Source organism: Hypomesus nipponensis, chromosome 25 (genome assembly GCF_054491055.1).
Source record: "Hypomesus nipponensis isolate SF chromosome 25, ASM5449105v1, whole genome shotgun sequence".
Classification (NCBI taxonomy): Eukaryota; Metazoa; Chordata; class Actinopteri; order Osmeriformes; family Osmeridae; genus Hypomesus; species Hypomesus nipponensis.
This window is the reverse complement of record NC_140385.1, coordinates 14,847,501-14,852,500: the sequence shown is the minus strand read 5'-3', so window position 1 is coordinate 14,852,500 and position 5,000 is coordinate 14,847,501. Positions and strand designations below refer to the sequence as shown.

Below are 5,000 nucleotides of genomic sequence, written 5' to 3'. Positions count from 1 at the left end.
CCAGCCTGGCAACGCCTGATCTCGGAAGCTAAGCAGGGTCGGGCCTGGTTAGTACTTGGATGGGAGACCGCCTGGGAATACCAGGTGCTGTATGCTCATTCACTTAGAAACTGAAATCTTGCAATATGCACAAGTAGTCCTTCATGAAAGGGGCTGGAAGCTGTTTTCATTTTGACACGAGAGAGAGAGAGAGAGAGAGAGAGAGAGAGAGAGAGACCACCTTGCATTGTCAATTGCTAAATCTGTATATGGATAAGTAGCCTATGGTTGTCAACTTATTTCGTACGGCCATACCAGCCTGGCAACGCTCGATCTCGTCTGATCTCGGAAGCTAAGCAGGGTCGGGCCTGGTTAGTACTTGGATGGGAGACCGCCTGGGAATACCAGGTGCTGTATGCTCTTTTGCTCATTCACTTAGAAACTGACATCTTGCAATATGCACAAGTAGTCCTTCATGAAAGGGGCTGGAAGCTGTTTTCATTTTGACACGAGAGAGAGAGAGAGAGAGAGAGAGAGAGAGACCACCTTGCATTGTCAATTGCTAAATCTGTATATGGATAAGTAGCCTATGGTTGTCAACTTATTTCGTACGGCCATACCAGCCTGGCAACACCCGATCTCGTCTGATCTCGGAAGATAAGCAGGGTCGGGCCTTGTTAGTACTTGGATGGGAGACCGCCTGGGAATACCAGGTGCTGTATGCTCTTTTGCTCATTAACTTAGAAACTGACATCTTGCAATATGCACAAGTAGTCCTTCATGAAAGGGGCTGGAAGCTGTTTTCATTTTGACACGAGAGAGAGAGAGAGAGAGAGAGACTACCTTGCATTGTCAATTGCTAAATCTGTATATGGATAAGTAGCCTATGGTTGTCAACTTATTTCGTACGGCCATACCAGCCTGGCAACGCCTGATCTCGGAAGCTAAGCAGGGTCGGGCCTGGTTAGTACTTGGATGGGAGACCGCCTGGGAATACCAGGTGCTGTATGCTCATTCACTTAGAAACTGAAATCTTGCAATATGCACAAGTAGTCCTTCATGAAAGGGGCTGGAAGCTGTTTTCATTTTGACACGAGAGAGAGAGAGAGAGAGAGAGAGAGACCACCTTGCATTGTCAATTGCTAAATCTGTATATGGATAAGTAGCCTATGGTTGTCAACTTATTTCGTACGGCCATACCAGCCTGGCAACGCCTGATCTCGTCTGATCTCGGAAGCTAAGCAGGGTCGGGCCTGGTTAGTACTTGGATGGGAGACCGCCTGGGAATACCAGGTGCTGTATGCTCTTTTGCTCATTAACTTAGAAACTGACATCTTGCAATATGCACAAGTAGTCCTTCATGAAAGGGGCTGGAAGCTGTTTTCATTTTGACACGAGAGAGAGAGAGAGAGAGACCACCTTGCATTGTCAATTGCTAAATCTGTATATGGATAAGTAGCCTATGGTTGTCAACTTATTTCGTACGGCCATACCAGCCTGGCAACGCCCGATCTCGTCTGATCTCGGAAGCTAAGCAGGGTCGGGCCTGGTTAGTACTTGGATGGGAGACCGCCTGGGAATACCAGGTGCTGTATGCTCTTTTGCTCATTCACTTAGAAACTGAAATCTTGCAATATGCACAAGTAGTCCTTCATGAAAGGGGCTGGAAGCTGTTTTCATTTTGACACGAGAGAGAGAGAGACCACCTTGCATTGTCAATTGCTAAATCTGTATATGGATAAGTAGCCTATGGTTGTCAACTTATTTCGTACGGCCATACCAGCCTGGCAACACCCGATCTCGTCTGATCTCGGAAGATAAGCAGGGTCGGGCCTTGTTAGTACTTGGATGGGAGACCGCCTGGGAATACCAGGTGCTGTATGCTCTTTTGCTCATTAACTTAGAAACTGACATCTTGCAATATGCACAAGTAGTCCTTCATGAAAGGGGCTGGAAGCTGTTTTCATTTTGACACGAGAGAGAAAGAGAGAGAGAGACACTACCTTGCATTGTCAATTGCTAAATCTGTATATGGATAAGTAGCCTATGGTTGTCAACTTATTTCGTACGGCCATACCAGCCTGGCAACGCCTGATCTCGGAAGCTAAGCAGGGTCGGGCCTGGTTAGTACTTGGATGGGAGACCGCCTGGGAATACCAGGTGCTGTATGCTCTTTTGCTCATTCACTTAGAAACTGAAATCTTGCAATATGCACAAGTAGTCCTTCATGAAAGGGGCTGGAAGCTGTTTTCATTTTGACACGAGAGAGAGAGAGAGAGAGAGAGAGACCACCTTGCATTGTCAATTGCTAAATCTGTATATGGATAAGTAGCCTATGGTTGTCAACTTATTTCGTACGGCCATACCAGCCTGACAACGCCCGATCTCGTCTGATCTCGGAAGCTAAGCAGGGTCGGGCCTGGTTAGTACTTGGATGGGAGACCGCCTGGGAATACCAGGTGCTGTATGCTCTTTTGCTCATTAACTTAGAAACTGACATCTTGCAATATGCACAAGTAGTCCTTCATGAAAGGGGCTGGAAGCTGTTTTCATTTTGACACGAGAGAGAGAGAGAGAGAGAGAGAGAGAGAGAGAGAGAGAGAGAGAGAGAGAGAGACCACCTTGCATTGTCAATTGCTAAATCTGTATATGGATAAGTAGCCTATGGTTGTCAACTTATTTCGTACGGCCATACCAGCCTGGCAACGCTCGATCTCGTCTGATCTCGGAAGCTAAGCAGGGTCGGGCCTGGTTAGTACTTGGATGGGAGACCGCCTGGGAATACCAGGTGCTGTATGCTCTTTTGCTCATTCACTTAGAAACTGACATCTTGCAATATGCACAAGTAGTCCTTCATGAAAGGGGCTGGAAGCTGTTTTCATTTTGACACGAGAGAGAGAGAGAGAGAGAGAGAGAGAGAGAGAGACCACCTTGCATTGTCAATTGCTAAATCTGTATATGGATAAGTAGCCTATGGTTGTCAACTTATTTCGTACGGCCATACCAGCCTGGCAACACCCGATCTCGTCTGATCTCGGAAGATAAGCAGGGTCGGGCCTTGTTAGTACTTGGATGGGAGACCGCCTGGGAATACCAGGTGCTGTATGCTCTTTTGCTCATTAACTTAGAAACTGACATCTTGCAATATGCACAAGTAGTCCTTCATGAAAGGGGCTGGAAGCTGTTTTCATTTTGACACGAGAGAGAGAGAGAGAGAGAGAGACTACCTTGCATTGTCAATTGCTAAATCTGTATATGGATAAGTAGCCTATGGTTGTCAACTTATTTCGTACGGCCATACCAGCCTGGCAACGCCTGATCTCGGAAGCTAAGCAGGGTCGGGCCTGGTTAGTACTTGGATGGGAGACCGCCTGGGAATACCAGGTGCTGTATGCTCATTCACTTAGAAACTGAAATCTTGCAATATGCACAAGTAGTCCTTCATGAAAGGGGCTGGAAGCTGTTTTCATTTTGACACGAGAGAGAGAGAGAGAGAGAGAGAGAGAGAGAGAGAGAGAGAGAGAGAGACCGACCACCTTGCATTGTCAATTGCTAAATCTGTATATGGATAAGTAGCCTATGGTTGTCAACTTATTTCGTACGGCCATACCAGCCTGGCAACGCTCGATCTCGTCTGATCTCGGAAGCTAAGCAGGGTCGGGCCTGGTTAGTACTTGGATGGGAGACCGCCTGGGAATACCAGGTGCTGTATGCTCTTTTGCTCATTCACTTAGAAACTGACATCTTGCAATATGCACAAGTAGTCCTTCATGAAAGGGGCTGGAAGCTGTTTTCATTTTGACACGAGAGAGAGAGAGAGAGAGAGAGAGAGAGAGACCACCTTGCATTGTCAATTGCTAAATCTGTATATGGATAAGTAGCCTATGGTTGTCAACTTATTTCGTACGGCCATACCAGCCTGGCAACACCCGATCTCGTCTGATCTCGGAAGATAAGCAGGGTCGGGCCTTGTTAGTACTTGGATGGGAGACCGCCTGGGAATACCAGGTGCTGTATGCTCTTTTGCTCATTAACTTAGAAACTGACATCTTGCAATATGCACAAGTAGTCCTTCATGAAAGGGGCTGGAAGCTGTTTTCATTTTGACACGAGAGAGAGAGAGAGAGAGAGAGACTACCTTGCATTGTCAATTGCTAAATCTGTATATGGATAAGTAGCCTATGGTTGTCAACTTATTTCGTACGGCCATACCAGCCTGGCAACGCCTGATCTCGGAAGCTAAGCAGGGTCGGGCCTGGTTAGTACTTGGATGGGAGACCGCCTGGGAATACCAGGTGCTGTATGCTCATTCACTTAGAAACTGAAATCTTGCAATATGCACAAGTAGTCCTTCATGAAAGGGGCTGGAAGCTGTTTTCATTTTGACACGAGAGAGAGAGAGAGAGAGAGAGAGACCACCTTGCATTGTCAATTGCTAAATCTGTATATGGATAAGTAGCCTATGGTTGTCAACTTATTTCGTACGGCCATACCAGCCTGGCAACGCCTGATCTCGTCTGATCTCGGAAGCTAAGCAGGGTCGGGCCTGGTTAGTACTTGGATGGGAGACCGCCTGGGAATACCAGGTGCTGTATGCTCTTTTGCTCATTAACTTAGAAACTGACATCTTGCAATATGCACAAGTAGTCCTTCATGAAAGGGGCTGGAAGCTGTTTTCATTTTGACACGAGAGAGAGAGAGAGAGAGACCACCTTGCATTGTCAATTGCTAAATCTGTATATGGATAAGTAGCCTATGGTTGTCAACTTATTTCGTACGGCCATACCAGCCTGGCAACGCCCGATCTCGGAAGCTAAGCAGGGTCGGGCCTGGTTAGTACTTGGATGGGAGACCGCCTGGGAATACCAGGTGCTGTATGCTCTTTTGCTCATTCACTTAGAAACTGAAATCTTGCAATATGCACAAGTAGTCCTTCATGAAAGGGGCTGGAAGCTGTTTTCATTTTGACACGAGAGAGAGAGAGAGAGAGAGAGACTACCTTGCATTGTCAATTGCTAAAT

At 46.8% G+C, this 5,000-nt stretch overlaps 11 non-coding genes and 6 pseudogenes across 11 annotated transcripts; all 17 read left to right on the top strand.

The window, feature by feature from the left end:
* LOC146226702 (5S ribosomal RNA) overlaps positions 1 to 96 on the top strand; it is a 109-nt pseudogene extending 13 nt beyond the window's left edge.
* A 184-nt stretch (positions 97 to 280) lies between these two features.
* Positions 281 to 399, top strand: LOC146226701 (5S ribosomal RNA). Its single transcript, XR_014749706.1, has one exon. It is a non-coding gene; the product is annotated as a 5S ribosomal RNA (ribosomal RNA).
* Positions 400 to 585: 186 nt separating this feature from the next.
* On the top strand, positions 586 to 704 carry LOC146226700 (5S ribosomal RNA). Its single transcript, XR_014749959.1, has one exon. It is a non-coding gene; the product is annotated as a 5S ribosomal RNA (ribosomal RNA).
* A 178-nt stretch (positions 705 to 882) lies between these two features.
* On the top strand, positions 883 to 991 carry LOC146226699 (5S ribosomal RNA; annotated as a pseudogene).
* A 174-nt stretch (positions 992 to 1,165) lies between these two features.
* LOC146226698 (5S ribosomal RNA) lies at positions 1,166 to 1,284 on the top strand. Its single transcript, XR_014749650.1, has one exon. It is a non-coding gene; the product is annotated as a 5S ribosomal RNA (ribosomal RNA).
* Positions 1,285 to 1,458: 174 nt separating this feature from the next.
* On the top strand, positions 1,459 to 1,577 carry LOC146226697 (5S ribosomal RNA). Its single transcript, XR_014748584.1, has one exon. It is a non-coding gene; the product is annotated as a 5S ribosomal RNA (ribosomal RNA).
* Positions 1,578 to 1,745: 168 nt separating this feature from the next.
* LOC146226696 (5S ribosomal RNA) lies at positions 1,746 to 1,864 on the top strand. The gene has a single exon (XR_014749958.1). It is a non-coding gene; the product is annotated as a 5S ribosomal RNA (ribosomal RNA).
* Positions 1,865 to 2,042: 178 nt separating this feature from the next.
* Positions 2,043 to 2,151, top strand: LOC146226695 (5S ribosomal RNA; annotated as a pseudogene).
* A 180-nt stretch (positions 2,152 to 2,331) lies between these two features.
* LOC146226694 (5S ribosomal RNA) lies at positions 2,332 to 2,450 on the top strand. The gene has a single exon (XR_014748839.1). It is a non-coding gene; the product is annotated as a 5S ribosomal RNA (ribosomal RNA).
* Positions 2,451 to 2,660: 210 nt separating this feature from the next.
* LOC146226693 (5S ribosomal RNA) lies at positions 2,661 to 2,779 on the top strand. The gene has a single exon (XR_014749705.1). It is a non-coding gene; the product is annotated as a 5S ribosomal RNA (ribosomal RNA).
* Positions 2,780 to 2,969: 190 nt separating this feature from the next.
* On the top strand, positions 2,970 to 3,088 carry LOC146226692 (5S ribosomal RNA). The gene has a single exon (XR_014749957.1). It is a non-coding gene; the product is annotated as a 5S ribosomal RNA (ribosomal RNA).
* Positions 3,089 to 3,266: 178 nt separating this feature from the next.
* LOC146226691 (5S ribosomal RNA) lies at positions 3,267 to 3,375 on the top strand (annotated as a pseudogene).
* A 200-nt stretch (positions 3,376 to 3,575) lies between these two features.
* On the top strand, positions 3,576 to 3,694 carry LOC146226690 (5S ribosomal RNA). The gene has a single exon (XR_014749704.1). It is a non-coding gene; the product is annotated as a 5S ribosomal RNA (ribosomal RNA).
* A 186-nt stretch (positions 3,695 to 3,880) lies between these two features.
* Positions 3,881 to 3,999, top strand: LOC146226689 (5S ribosomal RNA). The gene has a single exon (XR_014749956.1). It is a non-coding gene; the product is annotated as a 5S ribosomal RNA (ribosomal RNA).
* A 178-nt stretch (positions 4,000 to 4,177) lies between these two features.
* LOC146226688 (5S ribosomal RNA) lies at positions 4,178 to 4,286 on the top strand (annotated as a pseudogene).
* Positions 4,287 to 4,458: 172 nt separating this feature from the next.
* LOC146226687 (5S ribosomal RNA) lies at positions 4,459 to 4,577 on the top strand. Its single transcript, XR_014749649.1, has one exon. It is a non-coding gene; the product is annotated as a 5S ribosomal RNA (ribosomal RNA).
* A 174-nt stretch (positions 4,578 to 4,751) lies between these two features.
* On the top strand, positions 4,752 to 4,860 carry LOC146226686 (5S ribosomal RNA; annotated as a pseudogene).
* Positions 4,861 to 5,000: the final 140 nt, after the last annotated feature.